Genomic DNA, 19,583 nt, shown 5'->3' with positions numbered 1-19,583 from the left:
GGAAAGCACTAGGATTCAAATCAGAGGAAGGAACTGCATGCCTGTTTCCCGTTTAACATGCTACTTCATACCTTCCTAAGCATGACTGAACATTACACAACCATTTCCAGAAAATGAAATTTTTTGGAAAAAGACAGACTTTGCTGCTTTTTCTTTCTACACAGTTAGAGATTAGCAACATTTTATTTGTGTAACAAGGAATGCTATTTAACCTCTTTAAAAACACAACCAACTTCTACAGGGCAGAATTTAACTTATTACTCACATGCACCAATAAACTAAATACAAATTAGACATAGGTTCAAAATAATGTAGCATTGTTAAGGATTACTGGCAACTTTTTGGGGGATCCTACACATATCAAAATGATTATTACCTGAACTGCCACTCAGCAGACACCTACAGATGATATTCAGTCATAATGTTAGGGAAACATAGAAAATCTCTTTTTCACAAACTTTTTGCTGCATATTGATTTGCACCAATACAGCTACACTCAGATACTAACAATACAAACAATAATGTGAATTAGCTCCCCTGGAAACTTGTTGCTCTTCTGAAACTAAAACTTGTGAAATTTAACCTGCTAATGGACACCACAACCACCACCCCCCACCCCCCCCCAAAAAAAACCCAACCCACAAACCACCAAACCCAAACACTTAGAATGCACTTAAACAACAACAAAAATCAGCTTTTTGCTAGTCACCATGCATTCTTTACTTGATTTACACTAACTGCTTGGAGTTATTCTAAGATGTTCTCTTTTCTGTTTTCTTATTTATGATCATTTAGCTATGGTGTAAAAAGCATGGCAGAACATTACAATCCATATTTAACTGCTGTAAATGACTGGGTTTACTTTGCAAGTTATCAGAAGTATTTAGTCTTTTTTATTCTACCTAGAAATACATCCAAGGCCCACTACTAAACAATTTACATGTCTGGTTTGCAAGTTCACGGGACCATCTCATCTTTTCAGCAATTCAGTTTACTTTGGACAATGAGATACATTTTGAATGGAAATGGAAGCATGATTAAGGGCTAATTAAAGGTGGTGATGGAAATGTTAAGGGTTTTTTTTTTTTCATATTAAAAACCAAACAAAAAAAAATGCTGTCCTGCTTAGACAAAACCATTAGGTGAGCTACAAGGGTAAGATTTTGAAGGCTGTCCTAGAGCTCTCAAAGATAGCCCATATTCATCACATGCATGCTGTGTCGGTATGCTAGATCTTTCTCAAATAACCTGAGGCAGTGATAAAATTTTGGCCGTTCCACAGTTCAACTTCATGCTATTGCCAATTCTTCTACTCAATACATGCAAGTTCAAGTCAGAATGAGGTCAATATACTTCTCATTTCTTACATCCAGCTGCTACAGGAACTGGGCAAATATGTATATTTGTTTGGCTTTAAAGTATTACTTTCCATTACAAACTTTAAAGGAAAAGGCACAGTTGTTTCATCACATATATCAGCTATCATTTACATTCATGGCTTCAGGAGGACAACCGCTTTCCTCCTTGGTCTTCAGCTGATGCTTTCTCAAAGTTACACCTACTGATAGGTTAAAGAAAGGTTATTACACCTTACCTGGAAGCAAACAGAAGTGTGTCACATTACATTTGGTTACAGTGAACCACTGCTCAGCTGTTCATATTCGACATTGTATGAAGTGACTTAATTTTTTACACAACAGTGACAAAAGGTCAGAATACAAATGTAATCACATCACTTGTAACAGACTTACACCTTGCAGTGTCTTCCAAAGAACTAAGGTTTTTGGGGTTTGTTTTACAGATACAATAAGGATGCATACTAAAAGAATGCTGAATTCCTAGCATTTAGGCACAAACTTTTAGGTAGAAAACCCAAACCACAAAAAACCAACCCTAAGTTCCTTGGAAATTAAGCAAAACGTATACCACAAATATAGTATTATGATTAAAATACCTTGTTAAGGACAAAATAACAGCCTTGATTTAACAAAAGCCAAACCTACTTCTCAAACCAAGAGCATTTCTTCTAACAAGGCCAATATTCCTCTCTACAAACAGGGTGAGACCACAGGAAGGAATATCACTTATTGTTTCTTTATAAATGCAGAACCAAGATTACAAGTGATCAAGCTTAATCCCCAGATCAACACCCATATTCTAAATAACCAGAAAAAGCATGTTATTAGTACAGTGCCTGAAAACACTAATATTCTAAACAGTTTAATGCTATAATCCACAGTCCATGCCCTCAGTGCTTTAAGAACCAATTTCTCACGATCTCCAAAGCTACAATGAACTTGAATTCCATTTTCCATACTGAAATTAGCTAAAGATTAGTAGGGCAGAAACCCTGGGTCAGGAGAGTTTCTGTTGCCTAAAGCCACTTTCAAAGAAGTCTTATCTGTTAAACTATATTGTATGTTCCAATATTTCATTCCCTGCAAAGCTGCTTGTTTAAAAATAAATAAATAAAGGTAGATGGTAACCATATAATTGTTTACAGCTGATTTCTGCACAAATTGCTACTCAACAGCTGTAACATATCTACATTCTGTATGTCTTGGGATAATACAACTTGAAGCGAAAAAAGCCATTAAACCTTCCCCTTATTAAAAAATAAAATTAAAAAATCTCCCTCAGTTATAAACAAAATGTTAAAAGTCCTCTCTTTGGGCAGAATTGTCAGTAACCAAGAATAAACTGAACAAACCCCAAACATTGAAGTCTTCAGAAATACTTAAAACCTCAAGCACCACTCAGCAGAGTTAAACAGAATAAAAGACATTTCTGAATTAAGAGACACCATTCCTGGAGTCTGCTCTGCTAACACAGGAAGCTCCTGTGCAACGTTGCCTTATTACTACAAAACTTAAACAGCTCTTACTACAGGTTAACATAGACCACCTGCCACCAATAGAGTGCTACTTCCAATGTTCATAAAAATTGAGCTATACTTACTGACTCTTTAGGACCAATGGTGTGGTGACTGCATATAGGGCATTTCTGTTAGAACCACCAAGTCCACTTGCAATTGTGCTGGCTGATGAAATCTCCAGACTCTGGGATGATTTTCACCACCCAGTTTCTGGCTTTGATGCTTCTGACCATACTGGTGGGTCAGCTGTTGTCATGGATATTCCTCATCCACAGAGAGTTCAATTAGCTTCACAAGTTTGAACAGAGTTACCTTTCCTAACTTGGCCAGCCTGAACTGAAATGGTTTAGGAAAACAAACATGGGCAGGCAAAACTCTCTGGTAGGGGTGGAATGGGAGGCTCCACCAAAAGACAATGTGTATCATCTTAACCATGTTTGAGTAAATTGTGTGGATGAATAGCTCTTTCCCCTCTGCTGTATTTCAAATGTGGAGTAAACTTCAGGAGCTGCAGTAAGTAAAATTTTTTTTAAAAATTTGAAAATCCTTGAAGTGTGGACTGAAATATTTTTGATCATATTTTCCTAATATCCTTCTGCATAATGCTAATGGTAAAGCTCTTCCTGAGCATTTCTGTTCATGAACACATTAAAACAGAGTACAGTAAATTTACAAACTCATAAGCCTAAAAATACTTCAGGCCATAATTTCTCTCCTACATACTAAGTTCAGTTTTCTTTGTGTACTAGACATCTTTGGCCTTGAGCAGCACAACAGAAAACATATTTCCTTTAGTAGTCCTTCTGATATACAAGACATTTCTATCATTTAACAGCCATCAGCTTTCATTTACTAAGGTAAGTATGATTCAAAACACTATGGATAGATCCATTTACCAACACTAAAACATACAATGTATTTAATCACTCATAAATCATAAAAAAAAAAGGCTGAAAATATAAATCAAGGCCACTCTTTCCTCAGACCCATTTTTTTTTTAAATAGCATTAAAACATATTTTTGTAGAAAAATATACCACCAAGTTTTATTAGAAACACTGCTGGAAAACTACTGATAATCAAATGAAAACAAGATATTAAATATTACCTCATGAGATATGATTATTATATCTCAGGCTTCTCTTTATCTTTTGGCTTATTTTCATTATTTCTTTTCTGGCATCGCATCATAGCTCATTTTTTACCCCAGATCACTTCAGTACTTGCTTTCCTTCTTGATTTCTCTTCCTGAATTCTCTTTTTTTTTTTCCCTATTCTCCATGTATCATTAAATCACTTCCAATTTACCCACAAAAAAATGCTCTTTATATCATCTTTTCTTCTCTTGACCATGTTCCTCAGCCAGCCCGGACAAGGCCTGGATTAGACTTTCAAAAGCCTACCTACAGATGTCAAGAATCCAGAAGAAGGTGCTATGGTTTTCTGTCTTCTGGGCTGGCCCCATGACTGCCCCAAATATTTAAGAAACAGTATATTTAGGACTATGTTCACAAGCCTCCTGTCAGCTATCAATCTGGTTTATTCTGCAGAAAAGTAAAGTACCTTCTACTGTTTCTTCCATCTTCCATTTAATATTTCTCATTTGTCTCCATATTGTTCCCCTGAGCTTCTGTTCAGAATTTCTTCAGGACAGAAGTGGCTGAAGTAGGGTGTTACCATCTGCACTTCACCCTTTGCCACAGAGACTACCTTTCTGTTTTCCCATGATGAGTTTTAAAAATCAGGCATATTTTACAGGACTTGGTAAAAGAGCTGTCAAATTGGCAGAACAGAGGAAGGGTGGAACATTTGGCAGAGGAAGGAGGGAGTCATTAACCACTCAACTTGGATCTACCAAGCCAGAACAGTTTGCCTCACCATTCTGATCTGATTCCAGAAGAAATCACCAATTACACTTTATGTTATTCATAGAAGCAAAGGAAGTGGGTTGAAACTGTCTACAGATGTAGACTGAATTATTTACAGCTTAATTCACATTGGAAGATTTATAATTCCTGTAACCATAAAGATGGTTTACATTTTGCAGAAACAGCATTTGATCAGTACATCACGTGAAAGTACTTGAGTGCTACTAGGCTATTGGACATCAGCGTAAAGAAGCATTACTGTAAATAACCCAGACAAATGCAGAAATAATGAAGACTGTATAATAAAGCAGTAACTTCTAGAAACAATGTCAGTGAGCACTACCCTCAACCAGGATATTCAAATCTGCCAGCTGTACAGAAACTCCAGGTGAAATTACAGAGTTGAAGACATTAACCAGAAAACTGAGGTTTGCAGCCATTCCTGTAACTTTACACACAGTTGTATGACGATGTTGTGATTATGTTCAAAATTTACCTAAAACATATACTAAAACTACAGCAACACTGGACACTTTAAAAGAAAGAACAGCAAGTCCCACACAGTGGCCTGTCAACTGATAAGCTTTACTTTTGGAACTAATCCTCAGTATTCAGTCATAGCACACACGTCCACCACTTATTTGCTAATGGTATATAAATTCTGAATTTCTTACCTGACAAAACTTAACATTTACAAAAATACATTAATCACTATGAGCTCATCTCCTCCTCTGAATACAAGCATTAAATCCTGCAGTTTTACTGAAAAAACACACAACCAAAACCCCAGTTTGTAAGAGAGAAAATGTAAAAATGAGAACTGAAAAGCAAGCACAGCTTTAGTGTCAATTTTGCATTCAATTTCATAGCAAATGATGCTGTATAGTGATACTAAATCAATAACAGTCTGAATTTATCTGTTTTTACCATTTTCTTACTAGAAACCTCCAGAAATTCATTTCCTTCTGTTGGATGCACAGCACAAGTAAAGCTATAAGAAGAAAATGTATGACAAGCGTACTGCCATCCAAAAAGAATTATTTTATTGACTTGAGCAGAAAATCTAACATGTCAGTACTAAACAGTGTGAAGAGCTGATTCAAAAAGGTTAAAAAAATTACTTCCTAATTCACATAATTTGCAAGTCTTTAACGAAAACCTTCTAAATATATTTAAAGTGTATTTATAGAGAGTATATTGAAAATCATTAGCAAAACATTGAGACATTTCTTTTGGTTACCTGAGTTTGTGCTTTCCATGGAAAGATACTAAGATGGTATTTTTAAAAGAAAGTCCTTAAAAATAACCTACCAAGTAACATGATACCACAATGAAAAAGCAAACACTCCAAAATAGTCGAGAGATTTATTAGTCCATTCAAAAATGCCTAAAATAATAAACAAATGGTACAATTCAGAGCAATCATAACCAACATAAAGATTGCATTAAATTCTGTGTAGCAATCTCAGCATAGTCAGCAAGCTCAATTTTCAAACTACACATACTCCAGGGCCCTCATCTGCCTGCTGACCACCAAAGAAAGATTATAAAAGCACAAACACACTTCTTTGCTTTCCCATTTCCCAAGTCACTTACATACAGAAAGACGGCTAATTCACACCATACAAAACCACTGGTAACACAGGCACTGTGAACAGTGTTCTAAACCACAAAACACCATTCACAATGACATCATGCTTTCTCAGATAACATTTAAGTACAAACGGTTACTTTACTACGCCCACAGTTCAGTTTGCACTGAACACCTATCAATGTCAAAGAGGTTACCTAGGCACAAACACTGAGGTGTAAGAAGGAATACACCCACAATGACATTCATACAGATTTCCTCGCTTGTCACAGCTATTACTTTCCTAAAATGTTAGTAATGTTTCTGATTCTTGAAAAGCTTTAAGTACGAGTTCACCTTTGTACAACCATAAACACTCACTTAAACCTTTGTTGAATTACAACTTTACCATTTTTTACTATTTTACTTTTCCAAAGAAAAGGAAATTAAGGATTGTGCCAGCAATGGAACTAGACAGCCTGTCAACATCTGGGAGTCTATGTCGCTCCTGCCTTTTTTTGTATTGGAAATACTGAGAAACTTGCCACTTCATGATACCCATAATACCATTGATGTCTGAACCAAACAGGGTATTAAGTGGACATTACTGGAAGACACTAACGACTTGAATTCTGCTATAATGAGTTTCTCTGGTGAATTTTTATGAGCAAGCTCTTTTAAATTTATTATAAAGAATAACTGGCAAATGGTAATGTCTCTAGAATTTTAAATCAAGTTTTCAGCAACTGTTCCTTAGTCCAGCAGACTTTTAATATCAGAAACAAAATGTAGAAATAAGACTACAATGCCCCATCCTTTTCAGGGATATAAATTAGGGCTAATTGTCTCATAAATCCAAATTGAGAAGGGTAGAAAAACAGTAGGGCTTTTTCTTTTTGTCTTAACTTTTTGTTTTGTTCATTTGGCTTTCACTAGTCAGTGTGAAGATCAAAAATGATCTTAACTATGAATTCTCCCTTTGTTGCCATTGGCATCATGCCCAGGTTTAAGCCAGTTTTCAAACATTTAATTAATGGCTTAAGCCAAGTACTCACATATGAAATCTTAAAATACTGTCTATTGAATCAACAATCACAGAGATTCAGTTTATTGCACAAGTGCAAAACTGCTGTATTAACATCTGGCTTTAATAGTAGTAACCTGAACACTAATAAATTCTGTAATGTGCATTTGCTTTGGAGTTCCAAGATATGGAAGATTTTTGTGGCTGTGGCTTCAACAGAGCCAATAATCCTGACAAGGAGTTTTACAGCAGCTGTGAATCTTTACCACAGAAGAAAAGTTTGAAGAAATTTTATTCCGTAATTAATATTATGCAACTTAAGCTCTGAAATTTCAAATGATAAAACTTCTTAAGAAACAATGTTAGGAGTACTACTTCACTGTGAATAAAGAAGGAAACAAGAAGCACTCATGGTTGTCAAGTGCAAATAAGCTTAATTTCAGTTATCTTTCATTCAGGCATGCTGCTAAAAAGGTAGCAGATACACTCAGAGTAAGAAACAAAGGTTGCAGATTTACTAAACAAGGACATGAAGTGTACTTGTTTGCCAACCTAATCAAACCTGCTCTTCATGTAGCCTGAATGCAACCCTAAAACACACCTTACCTTCAGGTTAAAGGAAGCTCCCCTATCGTTAAGCGTTTCCAGCTGCTAATTTTTGCCTAGCACTACAGTTGTGGGGCTTGTTGGAATACATCAATGCTCCAGACACATACCACCTTCTGTGTGTATCGAGGAGATTTTGTACGTCTTGCTCTTCTTCTAGTCTCTGGAGCAGTTCTTAGCTATGAAAGTTGTTTGCAGTGTCTGGCTCTTTCTGCAGAGGTGGTGCCAATGCTCTGTTTCATCTTAGAGGGGCCTCAGCAGAAATTAGCAAGGAGGCTTTAAGACTGATACACTCAGTTATTCTGAAAATAAAGCAAATAACACACACACTCCCACCCCGATCTTTTTTCTTATACAAAAGATAGAGAGGAGGCAGGATCAGAATTTTCACCATTTTGGTGGCAGCTGAACATCAGAGGCACACAGCTCCAGAGAATGGTTTTGCTGAAGTAACTAAGTTCCCTAGTTTACGACGCTGCTCAAGTCCCTTCCTAATAACTACTAAACCAGAATTCTGCCAGCAGCCATTAAGCAATACTGGTTACTCCCTTCGAGAAAGAAGTTTCCTCTCCATCTATAACTGGATTTATTTAATCAAAACACATTGGGTCTGGTGGTACTTCAGAAGTGCTGAGAAGTGCTCTGACACTGTGCTGGCAACAGCTTGAGTTAGTGCAGGATAACTGTTAAAAATAAACAAAATGCTATAGAGGTCAAAGCTTTAGCTACCAATAACAAAACTATTCATAAAAAGTCTAGCATAATTTGTGAAGGCTTGCAAGCATGACAGTCCTTTCAAAAAGAGAAAAGAGTATTTAATCAACAAAAGAGTATTTAAGTCAAAATTCTAAGAAGTCATTAAAAAAACCCACTCATAGCAAATGGCAAGGCAAAACCAGCATAACTTGCTCTTAGCTTATGTAACACAGGTACTACATATCCCCAAATTCCTGTTAGTATGAGAATGTATCTTTCAGAAAACCTTCCATTTTAAAAGGCCTATTAACCCAATACACTTTAAATTGATACACTACTCAGTAAAAAAAATAACAACTTTATAACCCCCCTGTATTTAGAAAGTTTTAATTATTTTAAGATATACAGCACTTACTTGGTATCTCTAGCTTCCTTCTGTAGTGTCTGCTTCAGCACATTTCTGGTCAATTGGAAAGTGAAGACAGGGGGGGAAAAAAAAAAAGTCATAAGGATCCTTTATTTTAAAAGTTACATATTCTATTTCACCTAAGAAATTAAAATCTTTAAAATCCAAGTAATTCTTTCTTAGTTTTTGCAGCTTTGTTAAGGCACGTTGTTAAAAATTGTTAAACTAATTTCAATATGCTCTAAGATAATTTTTAACACCTTTGATATTACTACTCAAATTCTAACACATTAATTATCATACCTCTGGCAAGAATTGTGCTGAAGGTGCACCTCTTAATTGATACACCTCTTAATTCTTAATTAATTCAGCTACAATATAAAAGACCAGTCCTACTTCCTTCAAGTCCATTTTGCATAATTCCTTAGAGCTGGAATGTCTTCACACTTGCAATTTTACATGCCAATTATCTCTATGCATTATAACTTCAATTAATAACAGAAACACATTTTAGTTTTCTACATTCCAACACATGGGAATCTTCATAAAGAAAAATAAAAGGAAACTGCTCACCACCACATCTTAGTTTTTTGCTATGACAACACAAACCTATCTGTTCCATCATCAACATTTCGATTATTAGCATACTTTAGAGTATGTGTGCATATACATGCATGCATATACAGACACATACGGTTATGTCAGTGGAAACCTACTGCATGCTAAATTGACAAAAGTTACAAAAATTACATCAATAAATCACAAGTTGTCTTTAAAGCTGACGTTTAATAAATGTCTCATACAACATTAATGAAGTTTTCCAGTTTGGGCTTTGTACCCCTAGGTACTGGCCTTAAAGGTCCCATACATTGCCCAGCCACACAAGGTTGCCTTTGTTCTGAGCGATGAACCCTGACAGAGATTTTCTTCTTTTAAAGGTTTGTGTGCCCGAAGGCTGAAGCTGATGTTATGGTTTCTATACCTATCAGTGAAAAAGGTTAAAATTTAAACATGTTGAAAACCAAACGAAAACACACAAGAGGAAGAGGTTACAAGGCGGAAACACCCAAAAGGCCCAAACCCAGAAATGGCCTACAAATAAAAGGTATTCCCTCTTCCCACCAGTAACTGTATAATCAGTAAGCTAAATGCTGTTTAAGAAAATCCCCAAAGCAAAGCACAAACCACGACAAAGTATATTCTCTATCCAATATCATAATAATCCATAATTTCATCAGTTATCTAATTTGACTTCTAGGCTAACAAGCAAGGGCTCCCATTTATTGATCATTTTATGTGTAGAAATGCTAAATTTGTCTGAATATCCCTGTATTAACCTCCACCTTTGAAGTTTTTTTACGACTCATTCAACAGAATCCCACAAATTAAAAATGGCATTAAGGTGATTTTCATGCTGCTGTAAAACTGCTCCTAAAAATTCACTTTTATCATTCCATTTCCACATTTCTCCAAACACAGACATGCTGTGAAAATTGTTCTGCACTTCCAATAACATCCTAAGTATTTTTAGCTTCCAGATGTTTTTATTTTCTTGATAACTGGTGTGATTACCAGACAGCACTCTGTCAAATTTTAAATGCAAGTTGTACCACTAAATCATAATTTACTGTAACTAATTATACAGGAAAGAAAACTTCAGGAAGAAACTATGTAAAATGTCAAACATCAAGAAAATAATCTCATGAAATGCCAGCTGTGCTTCTGTTGAGAGCTTCAGCACATCAGTGAATTCAAAACCTGGGGATATTTCCACTGTAATGGGAAAGATGCAGTGTGAGAAAGGAGTGTAATCACCTTCCCATAAACAAGAACTTTTGAACATGTCATACTCACTGTACAGTGCAAGTTGCTGTGGTTTGTTTTTTTGTTTTTTTTCTTAAAAGGTGACTGATATTAATCTAAATCTTTTAGACACGGAGAGCAAAATGATGAGATTTCGTGGTGCTGTTTGTGAAATATGCACAAGATAATTTTCTGATATTTACTTAATGATTCAACTAATTACTCACTTTATTGTAAATCGTGTACTTCGTATTTCAGCTAGTACAATGAGGTCCTAGTACAATCTCTCTCGACTACACTGAAGTAGCATAGCAGCAGTTACCGGCACTGCAGTAAGAAACCGGCAAAAAAATACATGAAGTGTGTAAACGCAAACGTACTTGCTGGCATAACAGAAAGGCACTGCAGCACAGCTCTTAACCTGCTCCCTTCGTTCCCAAGAATGTTACTCTCGCAAGTGCTAACTGATTTATGTGCACCTGAGATGCACACCTGTGCATACAACTGCTGCAGATACTCTTGTTATTTTCTGTACAAAGACTATTAACCGAGTGCCAGCTAGAATCCATACGTTTAATAATCACAAACCCAACCCTTGGTTCAAGGGCAGCTGCTCTTTTAACAGGCATGTGAGCCTACACTCTAATTGCATGATTTTAGCCATCGAGAGGTCTCAACCGTGTTGCTTTAAACAAGTAAAAGCTCTCGTTCCCATGCCGATGTTTTCAACGCCAGGCCCTGCAGTTATGCCTTTCTATCCAAAGGTCCCGCACCTCACCCAGGACTTTTATGTGCCTTACTAAAAAAATTATCGAAAAAAAAAAAAAATAAAATCCGTGACGGCAGTGCAGCAGAAGGAAAATCTATCAGCACAAGCACGGCAGAAGTCGAGCTGGGCAGCACTCCCGGGGAGACGCACCGATGCGAGATTTGCCGGCACCAAGACCCCTCGCCGGGCGGACTCCACCTGCGCGGCCCTGCGGCGCCGAGAGTTCCCCCGGCAGGGCTGAGGGACCGCAGCCACTGCCACCGTCGCGTCCCCAGGAGCTGGCCCTGCGGGGATCCTGCTCTCCTCCGGCAAAGGAAAGAGGGGGAGGCTGCCACTCCCGGCCCCCACCAGGGGCGGGCGGGCGGCCGCCCCTCCTGGCGCCGGGCCCGGACGGCGAGGCGTACTCCTACACGCCGCAGCTTCCTTAAGATGGCTCGGGCCGGTGCGAGCGGGCGGCCACCCGCGGGCGGGGCAGCAGGCTACTTAGTAGCCAAGCGGAACAGCTGGCCGGTGGCTGCCGCTCACCGCCCTCCGTCCTCTCCGCGGCAGCGGCCCGACCGACCGACCCCGCGGGCGCAGCACTGCGGCCATTCCCACTGCTGCCGCCCCCCCCCCGTCACGTGGCGAGTTCCACCGCGGACCCCCCACGCGGGATCGCGGCCGAGCGGCGGCACCGTCCACCCCCCGCTCGCTCCCCCCCTCTCCGCCGCCCGCTCACCCCCGCTCGCCGCCGCGGACATGTCCTCTCGCGAGCTCTGCGGCCGGGCCCGCCCTCGGGCGCGCGCCCCGGCGGTTGGCCCGCGGGCGGGGGCGGGGAGGCCGCGCGCTAGTGCTCTGCTGTCGCCTCACACACGTGGGACGCGGGAGGCGCGGGGGCGGGAAGGGGGCGGCTGCATCCGGGCACTCGCGCCTCTCAGCGGGGCGGTGGAGGCTATGGGTGCGCGCCGCCTCTGACTGCGCTGCCTGTCCTGGCTGCTCTCCGGGAGTGTTCGCGGGGGCCGCTTCCCTAAGCCTGACGTAAAACGGTCCCCAGTCCCTCGCCCTACCCCCGAGGCGGCGTCCTGTGAGGGCCGTTGCCCATTCTCAGGTGTCTCTTCGCTCTGTACCTACCTGGCTGATGGCGGGAGGGTCACGCCAGACTGCCCCTGAGCCCCGTCTTGGGGGTGGCAGGGCCCAGCCGAGGGGCCCGGGGCTGGGCGGGATTGCTGCGGCGCTGAGGCGAGCCTGCGGTGAGTAGAGCACACCTCCCCGGGGCGGTTCCCGCTCAGCGATCTTCCAGGTGGTGCAGTCGCACGAATTTGAAATTGAAGAAAAACTAGGGGTATGGCTTCAAACTTCGGTGGTGCAAACACATAAGCAAGATGGGACTCGTAGCTCATGTGTTTTCCCTTCAGGCTTAGCTATAAATATCTGAGGTGACAACTCGATCAAACATCTAGCCAGTCAGGAGGAAAACCCCATCATTTCTTAGAAGAGGTTTTAGAAACACAATGTACGCTTTAGAACGTGCAACAGTGAAAAAGAAGGCAAGCAGAATGTGAGCAGGCACGCACACAGCTTTAGTGTCTTGAATGTGTTGTGCAACATTGTGACACCTGGACTTTTACAAAAAAGAGCTAGTCTTATTCCATAAGTATATCAGGCCTATCATTATGCAACTCTGCTTTTGTTCTGGGTTTTGGGGTTTTGTGGTTGGCGGTTTTTTAGCTCACAGAGTAAGAATGGAGCTACCCTTGATGCAGTAGTCCAGTACAGCTCTATTATTTGCAATTTGCTAGTGTCCAGGAACTTGCTAGGAGACTACACTGTGATTATGCTACATGGTAACAACGCAAAACATGGTTCCCCGCTCTGAAGAGTTTTTCAGTGCATTTGTTGGTAAACCACACATGCATAAACCCCCATGCGTTAAAAAACACAAACACCTTGATTTTTAATTTCTTATGGTTTTAAGATGCTAAACAACGTGCTTATATGTTTTATTATAGACTGTTGCTTAGGGGGATTGGAAGGGTTATTTGTTTTGCTTTTTAAAGCAGGATGCATGTCTTTTACATTCCTTTAGACTACAGTTAGATTTGTATCAAATTTCAGATACAAATTAAAACCAGTGGTGACCTGGAAACTTAGGAGTGAACTGTGTGAAGATCTCATTAGAAGCTGTCATTTGCTCTAGATTTATTTCTGTCACCCTTCAAATAAAATAGTTCAAATGGAAACCTGCTGTTATAACCAGGAATGTAAACAACTGCAAGTGACTACTCAGGATTGCAAAACAGTTAAGGTGAAATTGAATAAAACTAATTTTTATCTAAAATTTCATATTTCTAAGAAAATGGACAAAAGCTGTGTAGTGGCAGAGAGATTAAGATTTTGGCACGACTTTGTCATTACATTATTTGGAGAAGGTCCTGAAACTTTGGAAGCTAAAGCAGAGAGATTATAAAAAGAAGAATTCGATTGATGTCTCTTGTGGCCAAACATAATTTTCTCAAACTGAGAGAAATGATGTTCCAAATTCAGGACAAATTATTGCATAAGGAAAAAAAAAAAAAAAAAAGGGCAGCAAAAGTAACAGATGCTTGTAACAGGGAAGTAAGAGACTGATACAGTTCAAAGCAACTGTGCATTGAACAGCTGTTGGAATGCCTTTGGTTCAAGGCCTTTTTGCAGAGACAAATGCTTCTAACATAGCCAGAAACTTGTAGAGATAATGAAAAATGTTCAGAAACTCGTTCTATTTGTGTTTTAACACAAACCAGGGATTCAACCAATCATAGCTCCATTTGTTATTTATTTACATTTGGTCTTAAATGACAAATCAAGGAGGCTTCATCAAGCCATGCAATGACCATGCCTAGAACATACATACTATTCTTCAAAAATCACTAGCTATTTGGTGGTGCCCTGCCTATAAAATTTTCTACTTCTTAAAAAATGTCTTGGGAGTGAAAAGTTGATACAGAAAGTTCTAGGAAAACAAATAATTCAACAAGAACAACACAAATGGTTTTCTGTTTTCCTGGAAACACAAGACATCCCCTGCTACAGAAAGATGATACTGACAAAGTTCAATCTCCTTCTTCACCTTTTTTGGTTTTCTTTGTTAGCCAAAACATTTAAAAACCAGTCACATAAAAAGATCTGCAGTGATTTCAGGTGACAAGAACATATAAATCATATTTCTGTCTTGTATATAAGAATCAAAGTTACGTGATTGTTGCAGAAATGCAGATCATAGCTTTACAGAGTGTACAGAAGATGGAGAAACAAGCAAGGACAAGAACATTGTGCAAGAGGTGTAAAATCTCTTTCATGTCCAGGTGTAGTGTAGATTATTCTTACTATGTCAGCTGCTGCGTGTATTAAGGCATTGTCAATTAAGTGACTACAAAGGCATAGACATGGCTCATGTTATGGCATACTTTGAGTTTTCCATGATGAGGAATACGACAGAATACTAAAATCCTGGAAAGAAACAAGAGGCAAAGATGTGTTAAGAGGCTGACATTAAACACAGCTGTTACTCATTTCTTGGAGGTATTTGTGCTTTTTAAAACAATGTAGTGATACTGTCCAGTGAAAAGGAAGATGCATTAAGAGCAGCAAATACCTACTTGAAAACATTTTGTCCAGTAAAATCACTCTCTGGAAATTGTCCAGCTCCACACAGTAAGTCTTGTCTCTCGAGCACCACCTTTCCTGTCTTGGGTATGCGTATGAACATATACAACATTTCCTTCTTATTACAGAAAAGTTCAACTATGGCACTTGGCATTTGCCTCTAAGAATAACACTGAGCTCTGTATTACCTTTCTTGCAATAGAAGTAAGCATAAAAACCAGAAGTACAATGATTTTAACTGCTGGAGTTGTGCTGCTGTTTGAAAAGATGAGTCTAACTCTCCTGTTCCTTTCAAACTAGTGTCCTGCTGTTAGAAACTGATGAACATTGAAAGCAGGTAAGTGACATAATATGGATATTTTAATATCCAAACAATGTTTGTTGTAATCTACACCCAGTATGTACTTCATCATGCAATTGTAAGCTGTATAATTTAGGCCAGGATTGTTTATTTACTGAAACAGTGCAAAAAAATTTCCAGAAATTATTCAGAAACTGCAGCTGCTTTTCAGTTTTAGTAAAGGCTTTATATAAAGCCTTTGATTGTTATAGAGATGTAAATGCTGTGTTCAGCTTTGTTAATAAAGACAATTCATCATTAAAACATACAATAAAAGTATTCTGCAACTAATTTTAAATTAGCACAAGAATGATCAAATTCAGCCATATGGTTTTGCATGGTTTTACATGTCAGAGTCATATCAAATACAAGCAGCAGTGAAATCATCAGTGTACTTGCTTGAGATGCCTCTGTAAAACTCTTACATGTGACACCTTAATGTTTGATTTTTTTTTTCCAAAAGCTTTCCATCATTTTTTTTCTAAAGCATATTGGAAAAGAGAAAGTTTATTTTATGTCTTCTAGATCAATGTGTCTGTGAGCAGGTTGATAAGAAGACCTCATTAATGTTTATAAATATCTAAAGGGTGAGTGCCAAGAGGATGGAGTCAGGCTCTTCTGTGATGTGCAGTGACAGAACAAGGGGCAATGGGTGGAAGCTGAGGCAGAAGAAGTTCCATGTAAACATGAGGAAAATACTTTTCACTGTGAGGGTGACAGAACACTGGGACAGGCTGCCCAGCGGGTTGTGGAGTCTCCCTCTCTGGAGATATTCAGGACCCGTCTGTATGCATTCCAGAGTGATCTGGTATAGGTGATGCTGCTCTGGCAGGGGCATTGCACTAGATGATCTTTTGAGGTCCTTTCCAGCCCCTAACACCCTGTGATTCTGTGAAGACACTGGTGTCCAGAATGAGAATGCCTTGCTGTAACTCCTGTCTGTATCTACTGCTTCAATGAACCCAGAATTTCACTGCTGTTGATGCAATAACCAGTGCATCCAAATGACTAATTATCAATATTAACTTGCTACTGTTGTCTATGGAGAGACTTTCTTTCAGTGCCTATGTTCTGTAGGTTTAATTTTCTTTTTCTGATATATAAATATTTGGTAACTAATTCATATACACCACTATGTAAAGCCACATTCTGTGTAAACTCCTGCAAAGAAGTTAAAAAAACATGTTAGTGTACATTTTCAAGTGGTGGGGTTTTTTGTTATCCTAATCTTCAGGCATTATGAAATTCATTTGTAACATCCTTCTCAAGCAGGCACTTGAAGCCTGTATCTGCTAACACAAATAACTGAAGTACTTCATTTAAAACACAGCTAAATTTATGTCACATCACAGACAAGCTTTTATTCATAGGTTACCTTGCCAACCACAATTAGCGCCCACTGAGATTAAGTGTATCATACAATTACACCTCCTTACAAACAAATGCCCTGTCACTGAATTCTATTAAACAGAAGAAATTTAATTTTGTTATTGTTGTTTATAGGCATAAGAATTGTCTAGAAAATCTTACAAATTTTTGATGCTGTTTTAGAATGTGTTGGATGTATACTTTCATCGAGGCACTGAAAAGAATATATTCACATTCATAAAAAAATCAATTTCTGTGCATGAAATTAATAATTAAGCATTTCAGAGAATTTATGTAAATTTGCCTTTACCCAGGAGCACCTGTGAACCACTTTGAGGTTTTTTTTATGTTCAGGCTGCAATTAGTACCTAGGGTTTTGGGATTTTTTTTGGTTCATCATGAGTATTTATTGAATGATTAACCTTCAAGAGGTTTAATTACATGTTACTAGAATTCAAATGCTGAGAAAAGCATTTTGTAGTACACATTCATTTTGTAGTACACATTCACTGTTCCAGGTATTTTTGTCAGTTCTTCCAGGTTATATATGGAGTATCCATAGTCTATAAAGGAAGAACTAACATTAGAGCTCAAGAGACAATCAAATACAGGATACAACTGCAGAGAATGCTTGGGTTTAGGAAATTTTGACATGTCTAAGTCTCCTGGGTTAGCAGAGCCTGCTCTCAAAAGCTCCACTCTCTCTCCCCACACAGGTGGGAGGGAAAGTAACACAATCTCTGGGTTGAGGTAAAGAACTGAGATCCAGAGTTTTACTGGAACTGGTACAATGCACAATGGCCTTAGCCTATTTGCAGAAAAGCACAGCAAAATCCAGAAGCAGCAGTAGAAGCTGGTGACCTTGCCCCGACCCACGGCCAGCCCAGCAAAAAAGGCCAACACCCCAAAACCTGGAAACTGGAAGCAGAACCTGGAGCAAGAAGCCTCTCGTGTTACAATCTGAATTTCAAGCCCCATGATGCTTTGCTCCAGTGAGCACTTTCATTTTGAAGCTGATATGACTGCAGCGTGGTATTGAATATCATCAGCAGATTCAATCCATGACATTCTTCACCATCTATTCTATACCATCTATGTTATGCCCAGCAGCAATAACTCATAATTTTCTAGCCTCAGGGTTTATCTCCAGATGTTATTCTTGGGAGAGACCTGTATTTCTCTGGGCAGAAGCTGGCCCAACAGTAACTGGTGGTTAATTTACGCTCATTCTGTTTAACCAAGTGCCCTGGGTTTGGCTGGGATCAGGTGAGCATTGTACATAACTTGCTTTGTGTATTCCATTATTAAGTAGTATTGTTATTATTACTTCTCTCCTCTGTTGTCCTTTTAAATTGTTCTTTTCTCATACTTTTTCTCCTGATTGTCCTCACCATCCCAACAAGGCACGGGAGGAGTGAGCAAGCTGCCCCATGGTGTTTAGTTGCTGGCTTGCTGGCTGTCACCATGACAGTGAGTTTACCAATGGAGCGTGTTTGAATTGTAGACACGTGGAGCTAATTGTGGGCTATTAGTAGCCCACAGTTTGTGAAAGATCCTGAAATCTTTGTAATTGCTTCTCTTAGTTTTCAAGAATGAGGATTTCTGAAATTTCAGGTCATGCATGTAAGCCTTTGAGGGGTAGGTCTTTGCAGTGGGGATGTTTGGTACGAGTTTTGGAATGTTGGCAGCCAGCCCATTACTTCTAATTAAATGAGAGAAATAATTTCTCACACAGAGAGGTCGTTGATTTAATTTAAATTTTTGTCAGAATGCCCAGAGTATCAAATGGGTGGTGGATCATTGGAACAACATCCTTAGTACAGATTGAAAAAATTAATATAATTAATTCACCACCACCATGGGAAAAATTCTGGGATTTGTTTATGCAGATTGAAACTGATGATGAGTATCCAAACCCAAATGTGTGGTATTCTGGCCTTTTCCAAGATGCAAGTTCAATATCTCATGTAAAACTCAAGCCAGAGAGGCAAAAAGCACTTTGGTACCTGGGAGATGGAGACTCTACTAATTTCTTGTTTGAAACTGGAGAGTCCATGGGCTCCTTGTCCCAGGTAGTAATTGAGACCTTTTCACAAGGGATGTGGGTATCTCAGTGCTCATCTTATTTTGTTCTAGAGCATTTTGAAACAGAATTATAATGAAAGCTTGGCAAAAGAACAGTTTAAAATGTAAAAATAGTGAAATGTGCGGAGGCTGCTGTTCATTTTGTAAGTCAAAGCTTGTGACTAAAGAATGCTGCTTAGCAACAGATGGGGAAAATCTGAAGGTGATCACATCATATTGAACTCCTTGCAAATTAATTATTCATGTTCATCCTACCTTTTAAGCACCATCCTTTTCATGTCCCTGTTCTGCTTGTCCCTTGGGACTGTGTAACCAGCTTAATCATGGAACCCAGTTTTATCATCACCCATGCTGATGCAGCTGTGACTCAGCTGCAGAGCTCTAGTTCACTGTCCCACTATGCTGTACATAATGTGTGCTGATATGTATGGAACAGGATACAAAGATGTCCTAGGAAGGAAGGACACCATGGACTATGCAGCTGTACATAGTTGTTTTGTTAAACACATTTCTGTCTCAACTGTCAGCATTCGCCACCAGCCCTTGTTGT

General features: G+C 39.1%; 1 protein-coding gene across 1 annotated transcript in view; it reads right to left on the bottom strand.

Moving 5' to 3' along the window:
* Positions 1-12,853, bottom strand: part of MRTFB (myocardin related transcription factor B) — a 68,254-nt gene extending 55,401 nt beyond the window's left edge. Inside the window, exons 1-2 of the mRNA XM_054180606.1 lie at positions 12,727-12,853; positions 9,054-9,098 (exon numbers count right to left, since the gene is read on the bottom strand). The gene's annotated coding sequence lies outside the window, so the exon portion shown is untranslated. The remainder of the gene's footprint in view (positions 1-9,053; positions 9,099-12,726) is intronic.
* Positions 12,854-19,583: the final 6,730 nt, after the last annotated feature.

Source organism: Dryobates pubescens, chromosome 4 (assembly GCF_014839835.1).
Source record: "Dryobates pubescens isolate bDryPub1 chromosome 4, bDryPub1.pri, whole genome shotgun sequence".
Taxonomy (NCBI): Eukaryota; Metazoa; Chordata; class Aves; order Piciformes; family Picidae; genus Dryobates; species Dryobates pubescens.
Note: the sequence above shows the minus strand (reverse complement) of the source record. Positions and strands in the feature narration are given on the sequence as shown.